The sequence below is a fragment of the Pseudoliparis swirei genome, chromosome 5, assembly GCF_029220125.1.
Source record: "Pseudoliparis swirei isolate HS2019 ecotype Mariana Trench chromosome 5, NWPU_hadal_v1, whole genome shotgun sequence".
NCBI lineage: Eukaryota > Metazoa > Chordata > Actinopteri > Perciformes > Liparidae > Pseudoliparis > Pseudoliparis swirei.
In genome coordinates this window covers 15,287,561-15,312,489 of record NC_079392.1, presented here as the reverse complement: position 1 = coordinate 15,312,489, position 24,929 = coordinate 15,287,561, and the positions used below count along the sequence as shown (strand labels likewise).

The window sequence follows — 24,929 nt, the reverse complement described above, 5'->3', positions numbered from 1 at the left end:
TTCGAACAAATAATTGAGGGGCTAATCCTGCCTCTCTGAGCATCAGGCCACATGTTGTCATCAACATCACATCTCATGTTCTCTCTTGCCACCTGGGAAGAACCTTCTGGAGTGCCTTATCCATCCCTGGCAGTCCTCTGGACTTAGTCCTCACATCCGCACATGGCTTCCAAAAGACATTTGGTCATGTGGGTGGTGACCAAACCCTTGTTCCGCGACATTACATTACATGGTCTATAAGTGGAGCCCTTATTTCATCTGGAATAACAGCTCTTTGTCTTCTCCACGATCCCGCTCTCCCTGCCCCTTCTCCCTCCACGAACCCGTCTTCCTTGTTCCATTTCCAAAATGAGTCTTTCTGAGCTCTACCTATATATATATATACATATATATATATATATATATATATGTGTGTGTGTTCACTAACAAGTCTAAAACAAGACACCTGCTTTTTCAGCTGAAATTGCAATCAGCAGTGTTTGAAAGGCATAAGGCTGAACTCTATTCCGTTTTGAATGTGTGGTTCACAGTTTGGACAGCAGTGTGTTAGCATTTGAACAAAGTGCTGTCGATCCTCAGTGTTGTGCAGGTTGTGGTTAAAGTCATGGGATAAGTGTTAGAATTTTGAAAACTGTGTTCAAGCAATGAAAAACAAACTAGAGTTTGGTCCACATGAACTGCTGCTGTGCAGACTGTAGTTAGAGTTTTGCACATGTGACTCTAGTTGTGCCCACTGTCGTTTAGCAATCGAAAAAAACTGTAAATATATAGACAGTGTGCAAAATGCAAAGTGTGTGTATGTGTGTAGTGTAAATGAAATGTATGTGTGTAGTGTAAATAAATGTATGTGTAGTGGATATGAAGTTATTATTGTAGTTATTGCACTATGATCTGGCAAGAGGTGATCTGTTGTAGAGCCTCATAGCCGTCGGCAGGAATGTTCTCCTGTATCTGTCCTTGTGGCAGCGGAGCGTGAGGAGACGTCTGGAGAAAGTACTCCTCTGTCCCTGTAGGAGGTGGTGGAGAGGGTGGTCCGGGTTGTCCAATATGGACAAAAGTTTCTTCAACGTCCTCCTCTCCACCACCTATTCCAGGTGCTCCAGCTTGCAGCCGATGATGGAGCCAGCCTTCCTAACCAGTTTGTTAAGACGGCTGGTGTCACCGGCTCCGATGCTGCTCCCCCAGCAGACAATGGCGAAGTGCAGTACACTGGTGGCAACCGACTGGTAGAATAACTCCAGCATCTTGCTGCACACGTTGAAGGATCGAAGCTTTCTCAGGAAAAAGAGTCGACTCATCCGCTTCTTGTACACAGCGTTGATGTTGGCCTTCCAGTTCAGTCGGCTGTCGATGGAGACGCCCAGGTACTTGTACTCCTCCACCATGTCCACGTCCACCCAGGACACTCAGAGGTGTAGGAGCTGTCGCCTTCCTCCTGAAGTCCACCACCATCTCTCTGGTCTTGGCCACGTTCAGCCGCAGGTGGTTCTCATCGGCCCACTTTACAAAGTCACTCACCACTGCCGTGTACTGCTCCCTTCCATCCCTAATACACCCGACCACTGCAGAGTCATCAGAGTACTTCTGCAGATGGCATGACTCCGTGTTGTACTGGAAGTCACTGGTGTACAGGGTGAAGAGGAAGGGAGACAGAACAGTTCCCTGTGGGGCTCCAACATCACTGACCACCGTTCCAGACAGCACACGCCCCATTCTGACAAACTGTGGTCTGCCTGTGAGGTAGTCAGTGATCCAGGAGATGGTGGGCGGCGTTCACACGACCACCGCAGCTTCTCACTCAGCAGCAGTGGCTGGATGGTGTTAAATGCACTGGAGAAGTCAAAGAAAGTGACTCTCACAGAGACACCGGTTCCAGCCAGGTGCGTCTGAGCTCGTTGCAGCAGGTAGATGATGGCGTCGTCCACTCCCACATGAGGCTGGTAAGCAAATTGCAGAGGGTCCAGCGATGATTTCACCTGCGGCCGGAGGTGGGCCAAGACCAGCCTCTCCAGCACCTTCATCACATGGGAGGTGAGGGCGACCGGTCGGTAGTCGTTGAGGCCAGATGGTGTTGACTTCTTTGGGACAGGGACCAGGCACGACGTCTTCCACAGCACCGGGACCTCCTCCTGCCTCAGGCTGAGGTTGAAGAGGTGCTGCAGGACACCAGACAGCTGGGTGGCGCAGGTCTTTAGGACCCTGGGGCTGATGCCATCAGGACCTTCCGCCTTGCGCTGGTGTAGTTTCTCCAGCTGTCTTCTCACCTGGTCAGTAGTCACAGAGAGAGGGGGGAGGGTGGAGGAGCCCATTGATGTTGAGGGCTCGGTGGATGTGGAGCTCAACAGGGGGAACAGAGGGGGAGGTGTTTGGGAGGTGTGATGTGTGAAGGAGACAGGGGGGGAGGGCTGTGAACTGAACCTATTGAAGAAACAGTTCAGCTCGTTGGCCCTCTATATAAATACCATCTAATGTAAATATACAATATAAATATCATAAATATATTAGAATAAAATATAAATATTGTATAATATAAATGGCATGTATATATATATATATAAATATATAATAGAACATGTTTATATATTGCAATGCCCCTATGAACCATGTACGGGTTAAAGTGTGCCTGTGCACCTCATGTCCTCCGTAATCCTGTTTCCATCGTCCAGCTGGTAGCGACGTTTACTTTGCCCAATATATCTGCTTGAAAGAGTTATCCATGTGTGTCCTGGTGTTAATGTTTTCTTAATTTTTTCCAACAAGTGCATGTCCCTTACTTCTGTATCTGTCCATTAGGATCTGTCCCTGAGATTTTAGCATGGTTCTTCTTGGAAAAGAAGTGCTTGTGCTCCCGTTCGCTGTTGTTCTGTCTTTAAAAAAAGAGTGCCTGACGAGAACGAGCAGCTTTGAACATATTTTATGACGTGGATAGGCCAAATTGTATATCATTCATTTATATCTTTAATCATTAATAGGCTAAACTGCTTCTTAGACCCGTCTCTTCTGGGCCAAAACGATTCATCCACAGCGCAGCTGAGACACTCAGACAGGCGGAGAGGAAGTGCAGGAAAAGCATATATTTTGCGCAGATATACTATTTAACAAATATTACAAGGTATATTCCATATCTCCAAAACAAAAATATTGACAATTTGTATAATTTATAAATATAATCAATATTATTATAATACATATATTGCTCAAGGTGGCCAGCCACCACTGATTTTAACAGACATTAAGAATGTATTTATTTAATTATTAATTATTATGTACACAGTAAAATTGGCTGAGTACATTTTACTCAAATTGAATAAAATGTTACTCTAAAAAAGACAACATTTGGTCCCAGTCTAAATGGAGTAAAAGTTACTCTTATGACAGAGTTAAACTTTCAAGGTTAAATTTACTCTATTTAGTGCAAGAATTTTACTCTACCTGATGATAATTCACTCCATTTAGCATAAAATAGAAACAACTCTACCCTAGTTTTACTCTGTATAGAACTGAATTTTACTCTACCTGATGATAATTCACCCCATTTAGCATAAAATAGAAACAACTCTACCCTAGTTTTACTCTGTATAGAACTGAATTTTACTCTACCTGATGATAATTCACTCCATTTAGCATAAAATAGAAACAACTCTACCCTAGTTTTACTCTGTATAGAACTGAATTTTACTCTACCTGATGATAATTCACTCCATTTAGCATAAAATAGAAACAACTCTACCCTAGTTTTACTCTGTATAGAACTGAATTTTACTCTACCTGATGATAATTCACTCCATTTAGCATAAAATAGAAACAACTCTATCCTAGTTTTACTCTGTATAGAACTGAATTTTACTCAATACAGAAATCAAAATTATAAATGGTACATAATTTTACTCCAAATAGAATTTATTATGAAGTGAATGTTACTCTAAAGAGTTTAACTTTATTATGAATAGAACAGAATTTTACTCGCTATATAACTTTTTACACTCAGTCATTATACACTGCAAAAATGTTAAAAAGGTGAAATAAATAGATCAGAACCCAATACCTTAACTGACACCTTTACTTTATTAAGTGTTCACAGGAAACAGTATGGCACAATATAAAAACTGGAGTCATGATAACTGCAAGACACCTGTAAATCGAATGCTTTGTGACAGAAAAGATCGTTGACAAACACAATATGAGGTCCGTCTGTTGTGTACAAAACTTGAAATGTATTAAAATGCTCGTTGAGACACACCGTTTGAAGTGCAAAAGTAACAAAAAACAATGTCTCATCCTTCACAACAACATGGTGGATCTGATGAAAAACTGGCATGTCACAATGAATTTTAACACATACAACTAAATTAGCATTTGTCTGGGAGTTCTTACAAATGAAACAAAACATTTCAGAATACCTCAGAAAAAGACAAAAATCTACTCAACGCAGCATCCGAGCCCTCAACTCTGCAACTTTAGGATTCACCTTGGTTGTATCAATATCGATTTCATAAATGGTTGTCTGAAGGAAGTTGTACACATTGACGAGATCGTGGTTGTACGAAGTGCCAAAGACAAAGTGAGCTTTGAAAAGCTCATCAAAACAAGCAGGAGAGCCAGATGACTTACAAGATATTACATGTTTGTCAATGACAATGAAGTACTTGTGAATCACATTCCTCTGAGTTCCCACTGCAAGCAGGTATGGTTGAAGGCTGTCTGCGATTCCATCGAGATGCCCCTGGATGCTGGTCCCTGTCTGTGACAGAAGAAAAACTTTGAGAAAACATCTTTTTTTTTTTAAACAACAAAAGAATGTGGTGTGATATAGCTCGTGATGTTTCCTGTATGGCAGCCTTACCTTGATGAACTTCGCAAGATTCTCACTGGCTTGTCTGGCGGAGAGCTTTCCTGGTCTCTTGCGGCCAAGAGGTGACGGCGGCAGCAGGTGCACAAGGATCAAAATGGACGACATGTCACTGTCCCATCCTACAAGACTTCGATGTAGAGCTGCAACAATTAATCAAACAAAAATTAATCAACTATTTTGATAATCGAATAATCGGTTTGAGTAGGGTTTTTTGAAAGAAAAAAAAAGCTTTTAAGATTTCAGCTTCTTAAATGTTAATATTTCTGGTTTCTTTGTTCCTTTATGACAATGGACTCAATATCCCTTTGGTTTGTGGACAAAACCAGACATTTGAGGACGTCATCTTGCGGTTTGGGAAACTGACATTTTATTGACCAAACAACAAATCGATTAATTGTTTAAAATGTAAACTTTCTGAAAGCGTGTAGTGCAATCGGCATTGCTTACTTTGGCAAGAGAGGTGTTTTCAGCTCTCCGTCTTGTGGCAGGACTGCACTGCAATATTACGGTGTCATCAGAGTCCCCTTCAATATCCCCACTGGAGCTGGTAAAGGAGCTGCTTGCAGGAGAACTCAGGCAAACCATGTAAACATTCAGCTGGTGTGATTAACACTAAAACCATACAATTGCCAAAAGTATTACAGTAACTACCAAAAAAATATCACACAAACAAAGATTATTGGAACTATAATGAACTAACAATTCAGCAGATTTATCTGCTTGTCATAAATAGAACATGTTAGGCTCGCCAAGACTCAAAGAATGAATGACACTGGTGTGCTCAGTGGCTACGTGGTTAAGCACATGGTCCATGTTGGCAATGCCCAATGCAGTGATCATGATCAATTCCTGACTGTACTGATCATCATTCCCCCAATCTCTCTCCCTTTCACTATCCACTCTACACTACCCTGCTCATTAAAAAAGAAAAAATGAATGACACTAAGAAACTTACCATCTAGATTTGGACCTTGTACTTCTTACATTAGCAAGTGCATTGATGATGTGACCCATGTAAAGACCATCACCACTCGGGCTAACCAGAAGCCGTGGCTAACAGGGGAAGTCCATCGGCTGCTGAGGACTAGAAATAGGGTCTTCAGAGCTGGGGACTCAACGGACCTGAAAACAGCGAGAGCCAACCTGTCCCACGGCATCAGGAAAGCAAAAAATTCCTACACAAAAAAGATAACCCGGTACTTTAAAGACAGCAGAGACACACGCAGCCTGTGGCGGGGCATTCAGACCATCACAGACTATAAACCCACGCCACAGAACTGCGACAGCAACATCTCTCTGCTCAACAACCTCAACAGCTTCTTTGCCCGGTTTGAAGCACAGAACAGCACTCGTCCACACAAGACTCCGCCCCCTCCCCATGATCAGGTTCTGTGCCTGTCTGCTGCCAGCGTGAAGAGGACTCTCTCGTCCATCAACACCCACAAGGCAACAAGTCCTGACAACATCCCTGGTCGTGTGCTGAAGGACTGCGCAGAGGAGCTTAAGGACGTCTTCACGGATGTCTTTAATACTTCTCTGAGACAAGCTGTTGTTCCATCATGCTTCAAGGTAACCACCATCATACCTGTGCCAAAGAAATCCACTCCGTCCTGCTTCAACGACTATCGTCCAGTGGCACTGACCCCCATAATCATGAAGTGCTTTGAACGACTTGTCATGTCGCATATCTCTTCCATTCTCCCACACACTCTGGATCCTGTCCAGTTTGCATACCGTCAAACGGTCCACGGAGGATGCAATCTGCTCTGCTCTCCACCCAGCCCTCACCCACCTGGACAAAAAGACTCTATGTAAGAATGCTGTTCATAGACTTTAGCTCAGCATTCAACACAATCATCCCACAACAACTAATCTGCAAACTTGACCAGCTGGGGCTCAACACCTCGCTGTGTAACTGGCTGCTGGACTTCCTGAGTGAGAGGCCACAAGCAGTACGTGTTGGCAACAACACCTCGAGCAGCATCACACTCAGCACAGGGGCCCCCTCAGGCTGTGTGCTCAGTCCCTGCTCTTCACCTTGCTGACTCACGACTGCAAAACCAGCTACAGCAGCAATCACATGGTCAAGTTTGCAGACGACACAACATTGATAGGTCTCATCACCAAGGATGACGAGACCCTCTACAGGAGGAGGTCAACCTTCTGACCACGTGGTGCGAGTCAACAACCTCCTGCTCAACAACAGCAAGACCAAAGAGATCGTTGTTGACTTCCGGAAAGGCCACACCCATCACCCACCACTGACCATCAACGGTGCGGACATTGAGCAGGTCAGCAGCACCAAATTCCTGGGGTGGAAATCAGTGAGGACCTCTCGTGGACAGCCAACACTACATCGCTGGCAAAGAAAGCACAGAGGCGCCTCTACTTCCTCCGAAACTGAGGAAAGCAGGAGCCCCATCCATCATGTGCACCTTCTACCGTGGCACCATCGAGAGCATCCTGACCAACTGCATCACTGTGTGGGGCGGAAGCTGCACAGACCACAGCAGGAACGCCCTGCAGCGCATAGTGAAGGCAGCTGGAAGGATCATGGGTGCCTCACTCCCCCCCCTCCCATCCTTGCAGGACATATACAACACCCGCCTCACCCGCAAAGCGACCTCGATTGTGAGTGACCCCTGCCACCCCTCACACGGTCCCTTCAGCCTCCTGCCCTCTGGGAGGAGATACCGGAGCCTCCGGGCTCACACCACCAGGCTGTCCAACAGCTTCATCCACCAGGCTGTCAGGAAGCTGAACTATCCTCCCACTCCGTCCTCTTTCAGACTCGCATGTCTGAATGCTGCTAGCACAATTTATGTTGTCTATATGTTTACATGTTTTTTACTATTTTTGCACTTTATGTTGTCTATGCACTTTATGTTGTCTATATGTTCACATGTTTTTTACTATTTTTGCACTCTATGTTGTCTATGTTGCACAATTCACTTTATGTTGGACAGAAGAGAAACGCAATTTCGATCTTCTGTATGTTTGCACATATGGAAAATTGACAAATAAAACTGACTGACTGACTTTGTGCGAGACAAATCTCGAGCACACCAGGTTTTGTTTTTTCATCAGGAAATCAAAGACCTCTTCATCAACCTCAGTCTTTGTGTCATCAACGACTCTTTGTCCAAGGTTGGGATGCTGAACTTCTTGGAAGCTGTGAACATAAAAAAATAAAAAAATGCACTTCAAATTTAATATAAACTCCAGAACAAGAGACATTTAATAAATTCAGCAATATAAACCTCAACAGTTAAGGTATATATTCTCCTGAGTAATAGTTCATTAATATTTGCACCATGCCCCCAAACTGACAGCTTCAGTATGTTTACTGTGTTACACTGAAATTCATTAGGTTTTCCACTCACCACTTTCCAAAAACAATGTGTAGGTTTGGCCCTCAAAACAGGTATTTTTGTTGATCTCTGTATTTCACTCGAACAGCCTGCATCCTACATGACATGAAAAGGTTATTTTTATTAGCTTTTGCACATCTATTTACAAAGTCATTCATTAACATTCATAATCCATTGTCCAAATTGACTTAATCCATTTGTATTGTACACATGTTGTCTATGCTGCTCTGATTAAGTAAATCGGGTGAACAAAATAATGGCCAATTCTATAGCAGCAACAAGTTACGTAAATGACATGTCTATAAGGTTTGTACGATGCTAGTGTAAAGAATATATATTCTAGCTTAGCATAGCCTAGTATTGTTTGCATAAATGTTATGTGGAAAGTGGAAAATCAGTGTGGAAGGTTAGAAACTCTAGCAGGGCAGTCCAGCACCTGAACTAATCAAAGAAGATAACAGTGACACACAAAAGAACTTTATGCACCAACGCTCACCCTAGATTTGAATAGAACAAAGCAACACTCATGCTCACATGAACAGGAGAGCCACAGAGACAACTACTGAGTGCAGATAAGATAAGGAAAGGTCCAGCTTTGACAATTAATATCCGGATTCAACCACAGCCCTCTCTGACACACACACACACACACCTACACTGGCCCTTTGTAAATATCCTGGGAACGACCTTCTCGCCACAGCGCATCCCACCTAGGAAGAGATAAGACTATCTTAGAAAACTCCCGAGCTTCAAAGGAAGCTACATGTGAATTCCATCTTTCTTCCCACACTTTTTCACAACATGTGCTCTCATTGGCGGGCCACGAGAACCAATGAATGAGCGACAGCGATGGAAGCAGAGGAACAAGAACCAATGAAAAGACACCGCCCTCTCTTCGCCGGACCAATCAGAACTGGTCATGATGATTATTTAAACCGTTGCGCCCTCTGCTAAGGCGCCTCTCTCTGGTCTGAATACTCTAGGTACCAGCCGGAGGGGGGTCCATGCATGATGTCTACTTGCATCCTGATTTCTGAATCAAACGCTTCTAGATGTAACGTAGAAGTCTACCGCTCTTTCTTCCCGTGAGTGCCGTCCAGGTGGTGTGTCGCTGTCCAACTCCAACACTAGTCCAACACACTGGCCCTGAAGGAATGTCAGTAGAAGTATATACCTGCTAACCAAACTGCAGATCAGAATAGAAGTAAAACACACAAGCTTGCTAATCGAACAGCAGAGCGAAAACGGTCAATGTACAGGACTCAATTCAGAGTAAAACACATGTGTTTGTTAACCAAATAGCAGGTGTAACAAAACAGACATCATTACTAACTGGGAAGCAGGTGAATTAAAATACCACATGCTTACTAACCGGACAGCAAGTTAAATAAAACGCCACTCGCCGTGAGCGCTGCGTGCAGACATCATTTAACGGAGAGGGGCAGCGCGTGCGCACTGATCGTGTGCTCTTTTAATGAAGTATCGATACAAAAAATATGCTAAATCACATTGTTTTTAACGTACGGGTACTCTCTTAGTATCGATACACCGTGCAGCGTGACAGCAGTAAATATAGCGGGCTAACATTCAAGCTAACCTAACTTCCCAAACGCTGTCGACATCTAAACGCTGATTGGCCGAGACGCGACACGTCCCATCAAAGATGTTTTATTGCGAAGAGCACCACTTCACATTTTCTCCGAGTCTCACTGCAATCTCAACGGCAGCGGGCCAGGTGAAAAAATATAATAAATCGGAACGCGTCTCTGGTATTGTTCAGGGGCCGGGCCAAATGTGGAGGCGGGCCGGAGTTTGGGGACAACTGAATTGTACACCATTCAATTTAGAGTAAAACACATGTGCTTGCTAACCGAACAACGTGAGAAAATGACCCTAACCCACAAATTCGCTAGCTATCATGTAACTCAGAGGCTTTACTTTTCAAATAAGCTAACAAAAAATGCTGATGACATTTTATTAGGGCTGTCAATCGATTAAAAAAAATTAACTAATTAATCGCACATTTTGAAATTGCGATTAATCGCAATTAAAAGTTAAAAGTTAAAAGTTCATTCTTTTTAAAGACCAAACTTCACACAGAGCTGTGTTTCAAAGAGGCTCCTACCTATAAAGTGCCAGCGAGATATTTAATATTGTGGATGATAAATTGTTTCTTCAGTGAAACATCAGATTAGTAAAAAAAAAAAAGTATATTGAGACCCCATTGGTCCTGTCATCTTTAACACTGAACAGCAGCAGAACCAGTGGCCTTGGTGACTGACTGACATTCAAATATGTCACGTTAACCCTCTGGAGGCTGGGCTCATTTTATACATTTTACAAAACAAAACAAAATTCACCTTTTAAAGGCGTTTGCATGACACATCTCTACGTGTTCTACATCAAACATTCCAGAACAATCTCAGCTCTATTCAATGAGGCTCAGTTGTCCTGGTGCCGTGTTCTCTCCTCTCTGACTGACAGGCTGCTATAGAGCCTCACCCGTGAGGTGGGAGGTCCTTTGTGATTTACTGAGTGTTCATTGGTTGTTTTTTCCCCAAAATGTTGACAGACAAACGGATTGACCAATCACGTTGAAGGTTTCGTGTGACGAGTTCTTTCCGCACCGCGTCACCCGACACGTCGCCTTCGTTCCTCTGTGTATCAGAGGGAGCGGGAGGAAGGAGGAGCAGGAGGAAACCCGACTGATTCATCCACAGTTTAAACTGATTTCTGCTTCTTATTTTCGGAAAATAATTGTTTTAAAACGGAAACAGTGTTAAACCGTACTGCAGCGGTTTGACACCGGTTTGAGTGTAAAACTTCAACGAACACCGGAAGTAAACAAAGTTGCGTTAATTGCGTTAAAATATTTTAGTGCGTTAACGCGGCCAAATTAATCGCATAGATTAACGCGTTAACGCTGACAGCCCTACATTTTATCCTATTGTAACGTCTCGGACGTTATGGCACTGATGACACGGAGACGGGACGACGTTATTACTCCTCCTTTATTGGGCATCCACCAACACAGACAGCGTGCTCCTCTCAGCTCAGCAGCTCGAACGTCAACAACAACGGTTCCCGTCAACCACCCTTAACTCCCCTTTTCCGACAGGTTAACCCCGCCTCCCCTCTACTCCGCCAATCACAGGCCCGCCCCCTCGAGCAGCATGCACGGTGCCACACTGTGATTGCCAGCCACTTCACAGGGTCGCTACACTATTAAAATCGATATGTAGTACTTTGCAGACTTACCTGGCTCACTGCCGTCTACCGCTGCCACTCACCTCGACCTTGCACTGCGGGATTAGAAAATTCCGGCAGAAACGAAACTTAACAAACATTAGTGGGCGTGTTCTTAATATTACTCCTATACGATTTACTCTATTTTTTTACTCCCATTCTAGTGGTCATCGGAAATAATGACACTCTGAACTGAATAAAAATTACTCTTTCAGAGGAAACAAATATTAACTCTGGAAAAATTACTCTCTCGTTTTTCCTGTGTAGTAGTCAGGAAATGTTTGGGGGCGAGTTTGACTACTGTCAAAAATGTGTCGACAAAAAAGAGAGAACAGCCTGTTTGGTCATTTTGTGACAGCAGTTCTTTTTCTAAGGAGCAGCCGCTGGCAGAAATGGGTGGAATAATGAAGTGATCAACTACTTTCATTTTTGCTTTTAGCAGACAGTTTACGGATTCTTACAGAATTATGAAAAAGAACAATTATTGCGTGACTTCTTTAGTAAAATGATTTTTCATACTGTTAGGTTGTAATAGTTTATTTTGATAACATCTGCAGAGGTCTTATGTTTTAAATTAATACATATAGAAAGATATTATAATGGAAAATATTAGGGAGAATATTGATATTGTTATCAATGCATTATGAAGCATAGGGGTAATGTTTACTCTATGTAAATGGCAAGAATTATTGTATGTTGCATGAGAGTGACTCTATGTTAGTATTATAGATTGACGAGGCCGGTTGAATTCCGTGAAGTGACTTACAATAACAAGAGACTTTTATTGTGAAAGTGACTTTAATGCGGACAATAACAAGATTGGACTCTTATTGTGAAAATACTTGTTTAGCGACTTGACCGGAAGTGACGTTTTGACCGGGGCCAGTGATTTGGAGTCTAAAACTCCGTGGATTAGAGAAATCGGGTCTCTTCTACAGGTATCCCCGAGGCCGCAAGGCTGAGGGGGCGGAGGAGCCGGGAGCCGAGGAAGAGCGCCTTGAATGTTTGTTTGACACTTCCTGCCATTAAATGTTGATAACTTAATTCACGCGTCCGGAAGCCTGTTTTCCATCATCTGCGAAGTGCCCAGTTTCAGAACTACTTTACAATACCCAAATATTCTGGGACCTGTAGTTAACAGCATTACAAATAGAGTGTTAACTGAAACCAGAAGGACCTTATTATTATTGTTATCATATTTGGGATCATTGGACTTCCAGAGTGTGTGAATGCTAATGTTAGCACAGCAACTACAATCACTCCTAGGCCCAACTGACATCCACTATGCGGCAGTGGATCCAGGATAGATTCAGTGGCTCACACATTAGGGATCAGCCCTCACTCATAAGCTAACTTCACACCTGGGTAAGGGCCCGAAAGTGAAGAACGGGTGAAGCAAGAGGTAAAGATGTGAGGGACTTCTTTTTGATTTAGTACACTTAAGTGATTTAGGAAGAGGGACAGAGAGAAAAATGGAGGAGGAGTGGAGTTGATGGCTCCTGAGGTGGTGTAGCACGGCGGAGAGGAAGAGTGGGAGTGTGCAGGTTGAGAGAAAAGAAGAGAGAAAGGCAAAGTGCTTACAGCTCCCTGTTCTCCTGCAATGCCGATGATGAATGGGATAGGTGTGTGTGTGTGTGTGTGTTGGGATGACGGGGAATCGCCAGTCGAGTTTCTTTGCCGCTCACTGAAGCGAGACGGCTGCTGTTACTGATGGCCTGTATTAATCACACCATCAGCCACTGCCTGACACACACACACACACACACACACACACAGTCTTTCGGCTGCATCGAGACTGTGCTGTCCTCCTGCCGGTCTGCGTGTGACCAGTGTTTATGGAATCATCCTAATGACTTAATTAGCCTGCCATTTGCTGCCGTTACTGCCTCCCTGGATTACAACGTGATTGCCCCTTATCGCTTACAGCATCAAAGGCCAGAGAGATGCCTGTTGGCCAGATTCATTTGACCAGACATCCATGCATGTGTAAAAAAAGAAGTGTACTGACCCCTTTATTACGTGATCCTAGTATTAAGAAAAGTGAATAATTCAAAACATCCTTGAAAGAGAGAAAAGATGTAAATGAAATCTGACCACTTTATTAAGGTGCAGTGAAACAGATCAGAGAACAGCCTGGAGAAAGTGAACCAATGTCTCTTTCTCGTTGGCAACAATTAAATAACACATGGTCTCTGTACGTTGTAAATGCTTTAGTAGCTGGACGCACCAGACAACTAAATGCTCTGTGAGTATAGTACTGCCTAGTGCATATTGCCAGCACTCCCGGACTACCGGTGTTCTCAGGAGACTGATTTTTAGAAATGGAGGGTACAGAGAGCACGATATACTCGATGCAAATACAAATGTCAGAGTTGCTGAAGGATCACTGTTTCCAACAGAAAGTGTATAAGGAAAGGGAACATTTAGTCAAATCTGGCCAGTGGCTCTTGAAGGGGCAAGGACAAAAATAAATTAAATGAATGGCTGAATATTATTGTTAGTCAGAGATAAACCAACTTCACGCTACATGGGTACACTATGCTGTATATTTTCCTGATACTTAATCATATTTAAATTAAAATGCAGTTCTTATTTTAATTCTTGAAAAGTCATAATGCTGGAAACATAGTCTCACACGCTATTTCTTCTGTCGGCCGAGACGCTCTGCTTTGCAAGTGTGTGCTTGAACACCAGAGTCCTCATGTGCTGTGAAGTACCTTTTGTTTCCTGCAGCACATTCACACCGGATAATTGAAGTCTTATTTTTCATGTTCATATAATACTCACAAAGACCTCTTGCTCCGAAGCAATTTGTTCACAATAACATGTAGGGAAATGAGCAAAGGGAATTTTCACCCAAAATGCTGTTAAAACTCTTCATAATCATCAACACAGCCTCCACAATTATTCATCATATTTCACATCATTATTCTTTACACACACATAGGGATGGGTATCATTTGTGTTTTTTCTGATACCGGTGCTAAACCGGTACTCTTAAAATGATACCGGTGCCTAAACGGTGCCTGAACTGATACTTTTAAAAAAAAAAAACGCACAATGAGGACATTAAAAACCTCTTTGGCCATATTCCCTGTAAAAGCCATTATCATGGAGCACTGACAAACAACGGATATCAGACTGTTAACAAACACAATATATGTTCTCCGTTATATGACGTGTGTATACAGGACTGTCTCAGAAAATTAGAATATTGTGATGAAGTTCTTTATTTTCTGTAATGCAATTTAAAAAACAAAAATGTCATGCATTCTGGATTCATTACAAATCAACTGAAATATTGCAAGCCTTTTATTCTTTTAATATTGCTGATTATGGCTTACAGCTTAAGAAAACTCAAATATCCTATCTCTAAATATTAGAATATCATGAAAAAGTATACTAGTAGGGTATTAAACAAATCACTTGAATTGTCTAATTAACTCGAAACACCTGCAAGGGTTTCCTGAGCCTTGACAAACACTCAGCTGTTATAAATCTTTTTTTTTACTTGGTCTGAGGAAATATTAAAATGTTATGAGATAGGATTTTAGAGTTTTCTTAAGCTGTAAGCCATAATCAGCAATATTAAAAGAATAAAAGGCTTGCAATATTTCAGTTGATTTGTAATGAATCCAGAATGCATGACATTTTTGTTTTTTTAATTGCATTGCAGAAAATAAAGAACTTTATCACAATATTCTAATTTTCTGAGACAGTCCTGTATATATATATACACCACCGTTCAAAAGTTTGGGATCACTTAGAAATGACTTTATTTTTCAAAGAAAAGCACTTTTTTTCAATAAAGATAACATTAAATTAATCATAAATACACTCTCTACATTGTTAATGTGGTAAATGACTATTCTAGGTGGAAGTGTCTGGTTTCTAATGAAATATCTCCATAGGTGTATAGAGGCCCTTTTACAGCAACTATCACTCCAGTGTTCTAATGGTACATTGTGTTTGCTAATCGCCTTAGAAGACTAATGTCTGATTATAAAACCCGTGCAATTATGTTAGCACAGCTGAAAACAGTTATGATGGTGATATAAGCTATACAACTAGGGATGGGTATCGTTTGGGTTTTTTCCGATACCGGTGCTAAACCGGTACTTTTAAAACGATACCGGTGCCTAAACGGTGCCTGAACCGATACTTTTTTTTTTTAAACGCACAAGGACATTAAAAACCTCTTCGGCCATATTCCCTGTAGAAGCCGTTATCATGGAGCACTGACAAACAACGGATATCAGACTGTTAACACACACAATATATGTTCTCCATTATATGATGTGATATGTATTGTCATGTGCAGACCTTATAGGGTTAATCCTGTCACTGTGTTGATGGACAAAGCGAACAACCAATCAGAGGTACTGAAGATGACAGTTTCAAGTTTCAAGTTTCAAGTTTTTATTGTCACATCCCCTTTTATATAAGTATAATCGGTTTGTGAAATTCTTATGTGCAAAACACCCGACAGCAGTAGCAGACTAAAAAAAGAATAAGAATGAGAATAAACTATACAATATCCACACACAAAAAGAAGAAAGTATTAACAATATATATATAAAACAATGTAATAGAATATACATCATGACAATATATATATATAAAACAATGTAATAAAATATACACTTTTTTGAGACAATATATATATATATATATGTATATACATACAATATATATATACAATATATATATATATAAAACAATGTAAGAAAATACGTGACAAGTAAAGTTTTGCTTCTGACAGCAAGAGTTACACTGAAACAAAGTGATGCCCCACGGTCTTTATTCCTCCGTCATTATATTCCCGGTAACACCGGGTATACAGCCGGGATCGCTGTACATCAACACATCTGCTAGCAGACTGTCACGCTCGTAGCTCGTAGCTAGCGCTAGCGAGCTAACGCTCTGAGCTAGCTTAAGCATGGTTATAATGGCTAATTTATTTCTTGGGCTACTTTTATGAATGCAAGACTTGCAATCAACGTTACGGTACTAATCTGAGTTCAGGCTGCTCGTCATAATCGGTCTCCACGTGTTCAGGGGGACCGGTGACGGCCTCCCCATCGCGTCCAGCCTGATGCTGGTGTGCTCAACACGGGTTCACGCAGTCACACACGGAGCACGCCTCCGCTGTCAAACTTAAATATGAGAGGCTATCGCAACCTGCTGACAGGGCGGAGTCACCAGAGAAGTTCACAATAGTTTTTTTCAATTTCAATCGGCTCAGGCACCGGAAAGAAGCACCGAAATGTGCGTTGCGTTTCGGTCCGGGTAATACCGGTTGTATTGGAACCGGTACCATATTGGCACCGGGTTTCGGTACCCAACCCTATATACAACTGGCCTTCCTTTGAGCTTGAAGTTTGTAGAACAAAATTAATACTTCAAATATTAATCATTATTTCTAACCTTGTCAATGTCTTGACTATATTTTATATTCATTTGATAAATAAAAGTGTGATTTGTCATGGAAGACACAAAATTGTCTGGGTGATCCCAAACTTTTGAACGGTAGTGTATATATGTATTGTCATGTGAAGACCTTATAGCAGGGGTCGGGAACCTATGGCTCGCGAGCCATATATGGCTCTTTTGGTGACGACATATAGATCCCAGACAATTTTTAGTTATAAAAAAATAATTCCGCCCGACCCCCTGTAATTTTCTCTATCGCGCCAGATTACAGCAGAAGTAATTTAAGGTCCCTTTCTTAAAGATGTCTTTGTTCTTTTATTAAACTAAACGTCTGTTATTGATCGTCTCTACACAGCAGACGGTTTCTGAACTGGAAGGTGTCCGACATTGCTCTTGTTCTTCTTGTTCTAGTTCTTTTTCTTGATCTTCTTCTTCTTGTTTTTCTTGTTGTTCTTCTTCTTCATCATCTTGATCTTCTTGTTCTTCTCTCTTCTTCTTCTTCTTCTCCTCTTCTTGTTCTTCTCTCCTCTTCTTGATCGTTTTCTCTCTTCCTCTTCTCTCTTCTTCTTCCTCTCTCTTCTTCTTCTCTCTTCTTCTTGTTCCTCTTTTTCTTGATCTTGTTCTTCTTGGTCTTGATCACATCTTGAACACATCTGCTGACAGACTGTCACGCTCGGAGCTCGTAGCTAGCGCTAGCTATGAGCTAGCTTAAACATGGTTATAATGGCTAATTTATTATTTTTGGGCCTACTTTTATGAAGGCAAGACTTGCAATCAACGTTCCGTTACTAATCTGAGTTACGGCTGCTCGTCATCATCAGTCTCCACGTATTCAGGAGGACCGGTGACGGTCTCCCCATCGCGCCCAGCCTGACGCTGATGTGCTCGGCACGGCCTCACGGCGCATGCCTCCGCTGTCAAAGTTAAATATGAGAGGCTTTCGTAACCTGCTGACAGGGCGGAGTCACCAGAGAAGTTCAAAACAATAGTTTTTTTTCTAATTCAATCGGCTCAGGCACCGAAAGGAAGCACCGAAATGTGCGTTGCGTTTCGGTCCGGGTAGCACCGGTTGTATTGGAACCGTTGCTACATTGGCACCGGTTTTCGGTACCCAACCCTACACACACATAGTTAAGGTACATAATTGATTCCACCAATTTATCGCAATTCCACAATTGATACTCACCTGCAGTGCATGCATGGTCTTATCTTCACTTGTAATTAAGTCCATTCGTCTCTCCTTCTGGACAAACATCTGTGACTTTGTTGTAAAGTCCTCCTTATCTTCTTCTAGTGTTAAATGTGAAGAAGAAGAGCAACGGTAGAACAAGCATAAACCTGCAGGCTCTTGCCCCCATCATGGAGGCAGAGGTACTGTCTGCCTCCCCTCTGCTTTTTTAACTGCGGTTTTATGTCAATCAGCAAGACTAAATAGGTTCTACACATACGTGAAACACACTCTATTCTACGGAAAGAAAGGATGTGAAATAAAGTATCGACAAATATTACAGCGGTGACAAACAATGAGAAAGCAAAAGGCATGCGCTCATCCGAGTTTGTGAGGGATTGAACAATCTGAGGTGAGGCACCGCTCGTCTCTACAGTCTCCTCTCTGTTTGAACAGGACATGCGCAAATTCAGTAATTTTGATTATAAAACTGATTGGAATCATACACAAATTAAATTTACATCACAGATCAGTAGAGAAATATTAACCAGCTCAGTAAAATCCAAGCATGTCTTAAAGACATAAAAACATGGATGACCTGCAACTTCTTGATGTTAAACTCAGACAAAACCGAAGTAATTTTAATCGGCCCTGAGCACCTCAGAGATCAATTATCTGGTGATGTGGTTTCTGTAGACGGCATTGCCCTGGCATCCAACACCACTGTAAAGTATCTTGGCGTTATCTTTGATCGGGACTTGTTCTTTAACTCCCATGTGAAGAAAATCTAAAGGACTGCATTCTTTCATCTACGTAATATTTAAAAAATCAGGCACATCTCGTCTCAAAAAGATGCAGAAAAATTGATTCACGCGTTCGTTACTTCTAGACTGGATTACTGCAACTCCTTATTAGCAGGCTGCTCTAATAAATCTCTTAGGTCCCTCCAGTTGATCCAGAATGCTGCAGCTCGTATTCTCACTAAAACTAAGAAAAGAGATCACATCACTCCTGCACTAGCGGCTCTCCACTGGCTCCCAGTAAAATCAAGAATCACTTTTAAAATTCTTCTCTTAACCTACAAAGCCTTGATTGGTGATGCTCCATCATATCTTAAGGAGCTTGTAGTACCATATTGCCCCACTAGAGAGCTGCGCTCACTAAATGCGGGGCTACTTGTAGTTCCTAGAGTCTTAAAAAGTAACATGGGAGCCAGAGCCTTTAGTTATCAAGCTCCTCTTTTATGGAACCAGCTTCCACCTTCAGTCCGGGAGACAGACACAGTCACCTCGTTTAAGAGTAGATTCAAGACTTTCCTCTTTGACAGAGATTATAGTTCGGGCTGAATCAGGTTCACCTGGTCCAGCCCCTTGATATGCTGCTATAGGCTTATAGCTGCTGGGGGACGTTTAGGATACACTGAGCACCTATCTCCTCTTTTCTTCCTCCTTGTGGATGAATTGTCATCTCTCAATCACACATTATTAGCTCTGCTTTCTCCCCGGAGTCCTTTTGACTTCACGTCTTATAGGGTCCGATGACCCTATGAGACGTCAAAGATTCTATCTGCCTGATTGATCATCGAGGTCAGGATCGTGGAATATGCCTACTACCAACTATGCCATTGCCCTATTGAGACTCCGCCCACTGTTGAGACTGCTCACACTCCTCCTCTCTACCTCCATCTGCCTGATGGATCGTGGAGGTCTCCATCGTCGAATATGCCTACTACGAGCTATTCATATACTGTCATATTCATTGAATGTGACATCTATTGCACCTGTCCATCCTGGAGAGGGATCCTCCTCTGTTGCTCTCTTGAAGGTTTCTTCCCTTTTTTTCCCCTGAAGTGTTATTTGGGAGTTTTTCCTGATCCGATGTGAGGTTTTGGGGCAGGGATGTCTATGTGTACAGATTGTTAAGCACTCTGATACAAATTTGTAATTTGTGAAAATGGGCTTTACAAATAAACTGAAATGAATTGAATAAATTTTTTTTTTCCTCTGCTTTACCTGCCTCCCCTAACCGGACATTCCTGTGTTTGACTATCTAACAGGAAAACATCACACTTCAGATTCATGCAGCAAACTCAATATACAAAAAATGAATCATAATGAATAATGTGATTTCAACATTTAACTGGCATTTAACTGTCTTTAGCTGTATTTCTGTGTTTGTTGGTTGTATTTTTGTCTTCTTTTTGTCATGAGGTGTCACGGATGTCGCAGCGAGAGAGGACCCAAATGCCGACATAACTTACTGCAAAACCAATATTTAATTCATCAAACTAGACAGGACGACAAAACGCGGACCAAACGGTACGAAGCCACACTGGGAATGAGACGAACAGGGTTTAAATACACAGGCAGGCGGAGGTGATTGGACAACGGGGAACGAGACACAGGTGGACACAATGAGGGCGGGGCCAGCAATCACACAGAAGGAAACAATCAGGACCAGGGCAGACAATCACAGGGAGACAGACGACACAAGAACTTCAAAATAAGACACAAAACGAGACACAAACTCCAGATCCCAACACTTTTAGCAGAAAGTGAGTAATTACTCACCCGCTGAACACATATGAGTACTAGATGGATGAACTTCCCTATGATCCCTGAAGGATGCTACAATGCTGTGTGTGGATAACATGTTTCAAATGGTGTGCTTCCCCAACATATATAGTAGTGTGTGTTAAACTTGTGTATATTAGGCTTACATTACAAACTGCACAGATGACCGAGAGGGCACACCCATCTCTCTCCCTGAAGATTAGTTACAATAATAAAGGGTAAAAGCACTACAGTAACACATGACAAGCATCTACTGTCAATACTTACAGAAACAATTAGGTTATAATGTTTCATAATTGTGCTCCATTCTTCTTTATTCTAGTCCATCCTATTGTGATGGCCTTTCTCTCTCACCAAGAGTTAGATGAGAAGAGCCCACATTAGAATCAGGACTAGGAGTCCGAGTCTGAGCAAACTTGAACACATTAGAGCTTGCTGATTAATCCTTATATCCGGTTTGTTTAATTCAGGCACAAACAACAGTGGCTGACTCCATGAAGTCACTGCACCACGCTGACTCCCCTAATGGGCCTGGGACATGAAGAAGTTTGCTCTCAGGGCTGCCAGAAAGGGTTGAATTTAACGCAAATTATGATCTTTCCCTCAACTTTTTTAATTATGCCTTTTATAAGACGTTTTCTAACTCTATGATTCAGTTTTACAAGACAAAGAACTTAAGGAATGGTTGGTTTGGCAACTGTACATTGAGTTCACTTTCCCAGATCCAATAAAGATGTGCATGGTTAATTTAGGAAGACAGTCCGCAGACACGTGAGGTGCACAGTCCCAGACTCTACATTGATGCTTTTAGGCATTTCAACACCACATTCTTGTGGCTGGTAGTCACCACTTTTTTTATTACTTTTTATAAATGATCGAAAACGTCCTTATTTGTAAATAACCGGGCTTATTTTGTGCTTGAGTTGACAAAGCGGATGTCTGCTGGTCCTAGCTAGAATTCCATATCATAAAAATAACTGCAGCTCAGTTCACCTTTTTGTACCTTCCCCTCCTTCTCTCTTCTCTTTTTCCATCTCAGTTCTGACCAGATCCTGTGAGGGTGTTTTATGCTCCATAAAATATCTATGAGGGAATTTGCGGAGGGTGTCGCTCCGCTGCAGTCGTGATGGTGGTAGTTTTTTATTTCATCTCCGTTGGGTCTATTTCCAGACACCGGCCCCCGTACAACCCATCCTCTCCAATTCACCTTCATCTTTAACTCCCTCCCCTCTGTCTTTCTTTTTTATTCCTCTTCTCCCTTGTTTCCTACTTTCCCACTCTCCCTTTTTTCATAGTCTAAATCATAAACAGGTTTTATGGCTAAAGGGGTTTCTCACACAAGTCATATGCCGAATGTCCAATATCAAAATATGTAAAATATATCCTTTTTTAAAAGAAACTTTATAATAACATAAACCAAATATGTAAAGTTAAACATGGATACCTGTCTGTTATTTGTCCCCTTTCTTTACTTTTCTCATCTTTATCTTTCTCATATTTCTCATCCTAGCTGCCTGTGTGCATTAATTGTGGTTGTGCCTGTTTGTTGTAGGCTACTACAAACATGGACTTAGTCACTATGACGTCACCCATTGGTTTGTGGATACACATTTGTGTAGTTTATGTAGCAGTAAATTGTTTAGAACTAAAATACATTTGTGATCTGCTGCTACCTTATGAACCATCCCGGCCCCTCATGTGGTCTGGGACTTGTCTACTTTCTGTTCTAGGAGTCAGAACTAAACATGGAGAAGCAGCCTTCAGGTCTTCTGCTTCACATGTCTGGAACAAGGTCCCTGAAATATGCAGGTCTGAGACCCTCAGAGACCCCAACTCATTTAAATCCATATTAAAGACTTTTTCTTGCTGTTGCCTTTATTTGAACCAGATTCAAGGATATCAATCAATTTCTGCAACTCACTACTGTATTCTATTTCTTTAACTGCATTGCAACTTTTATTTTTTTTATTGCTTTTTTACTCTTTTAAATGCGCAAACAAAATGCTCTTAATTGTTTCTAAATCTTGTTTACTTTTGCATTATGTTTTGATGCCTTTAATGCTTTTATGTGAAGCACTTTGTATTGCCTTGTTGTTGAAATGTGCTACACAAATAAACTTGCCTTGCCTCATAAATTTGGCATTTGGGCTTTACAATCTGTACAAATACGACATCCCTGTCTCAGGACCTCACATCGGTTCAAGAAAAATCACAACAAAAATAGAAAAAACCCTTTCACAAGGATTCCAAATTGATGGAAAGCCATATGCTTTCAAGCTTTTGTGATGTTTGCTTTAGTTTGCGGGTCCAGGAGGATGAAGCTAAGAACAAACAAAGACTTTTTTAGGGGCGACCAAAATGTTGCAATTCACTTTCATGAGATGAAAACACACTTTGACAGTGTTTAAAGTTGTAAGAAGAAGAAGGGTACAACTCCCAGTTTAGATAACATCGTGGTAGAGACCTGTCAATCACCTTTTCCCCAAAGCATACCCTGCTTTATGATGTATTTGACTCTATATGAACCATAGTCTATTAAATAAACACCATGCTGTATTGAGGAAGACTTGCATCTGGTAAACTTTCCAAATACATAACACTGCAGACTTCCAATCACATTCCATCAATACAGTTACAAATCTTTAATCCATGACGTTCAAAACTGGACTTTTGAGATTATTCACTTTATCTGTAGGCTACAGCAATAACATAGTAGGATACAACAACAATCAACATGATTAAAACAGGCAGAAAAAGATAACGCTTACAACTTGCTTGCAATTCCCAGATCGAGAAATCTACCGGGTAATATCTGAGCTGATTTGTTCATCGCTTGCCTGATAAAACTACTTTAGTGGTGTTATCGATTGCTAGGGCCTATTTCAACAATGCCGACATGGTGGAAAGGTCCCTTTGACATGTACTGTGTGTGTGTGTGTGTGTGTGTGTGTGTGTGTGTGTGTGTGTACGTGTGTGTGTGAGTATGTGTGTATGTGTGTATGTGTGTTTGTGTGTGTGTCTGTCTACTCATGAGGATGAAAATATAGTAAAATGTGTCATTAAACCCTTGTTTTAACAGATGATATACAAAATAATGATAAGTTAGGTATTTAATAATAATAATGTGTTTGGCACTTTAAGCAGCATGCATTTCTATTAATCAAATATGTTCTCACACCACACGTTATAAACTGCCTTTCTACATAACCACAACCTGTGACTACACAGATCAGTTGATCGGACATGTCCTGCAGCCTCACATTATAACACCTGCCATTTTGTTTTTGGACAATTCCAATTAAGTTTAGTCAAAAAACATATATAATAAACAGTGTTGTCAAAGAGAAGGGCAGCATCACTGTTGGGGAAATTGGATTGAGCTGGTCGAACATTAAAACAGACGACTTTCTGACATGACGGAGGTCCAACCGAGACCGTGTTTATTTCAAGTAATTGCAGTTTTTTGAACTTCTGTGGTATTGTTACTTTGACACACAGTTGGTGGTGTCAAATTCTCAATATTATAATATGTATTCAACTCATCCTGGCCATATCAATTAATGCAAAAAACATTATTGCAGGTCTGACTTTGTTACATAAACTGACCTTTTCTCGCCACACCAGACTTGTTTGCGTCTGTTTGTAAACTTCAATGAACTTAAGCCAAAGTCGAGCTCGGTGTACGGCTGTTGACACGAAGGGAGGACCACGGTGGACCAGACCAAGCTGGCCCAACCACGGAGTCCAGAGAGGGAAGGGATTAATGTGTGGAGCGACTGTGCAGAGTCAGGCTCATGTGGGTTTTTTGGTTAGGTCTGCCTTCTTTTCTGGCATATATCGCCTCTAGTACCTGGCAATGCTTCGTAATTAGGAAGTCCACCATCTTAAGACTATGTGCCGTGACATGATGTTGGGAGGTCATTTTGAGACAATCCGTCATCAAAATAAAGGCTGTGAAATATGGGTACAAATAATACACAATGTGGTGCATTGCTAGTTCTGTGTTAAGGAAGTTTCTAAATAGGTTGGTTCCTGTTATTGGACTGGTATTATCCCTCCCATTTAGATACATTGTGGGCTGCAGAGATGGTAATTAAGTTTGTGTAGGCGAAGTAGATAACACTTTATACAACTATGTATATGTATGAGTGTGGGAGGGAGGAATGGAGGTTGTCATTACTAGGTTCACCAGTTGGAGTATTTCTATAAATCATGGGGTATTTCTTGAATATGAATCTCCCTGATGGGGATGTTATCCGCATTGTTTGATCGTACTTCTGATTACA

The 24,929-nt window shown here is 41.7% G+C and overlaps 1 long non-coding RNA gene across 1 annotated transcript; it reads right to left on the bottom strand.

Moving 5' to 3' along the window:
- Positions 1-7,937: 7,937 nt before the first annotated feature.
- Positions 7,938-11,583, bottom strand: LOC130193710 (uncharacterized). The gene is made up of 3 exons (XR_008831692.1): positions 11,482-11,583; positions 8,236-8,319; positions 7,938-8,024 (listed from the first exon to the last, which is right to left on the bottom strand). It is a non-coding gene; the product is annotated as an uncharacterized LOC130193710 (long non-coding RNA).
- Positions 11,584-24,929: the final 13,346 nt, after the last annotated feature.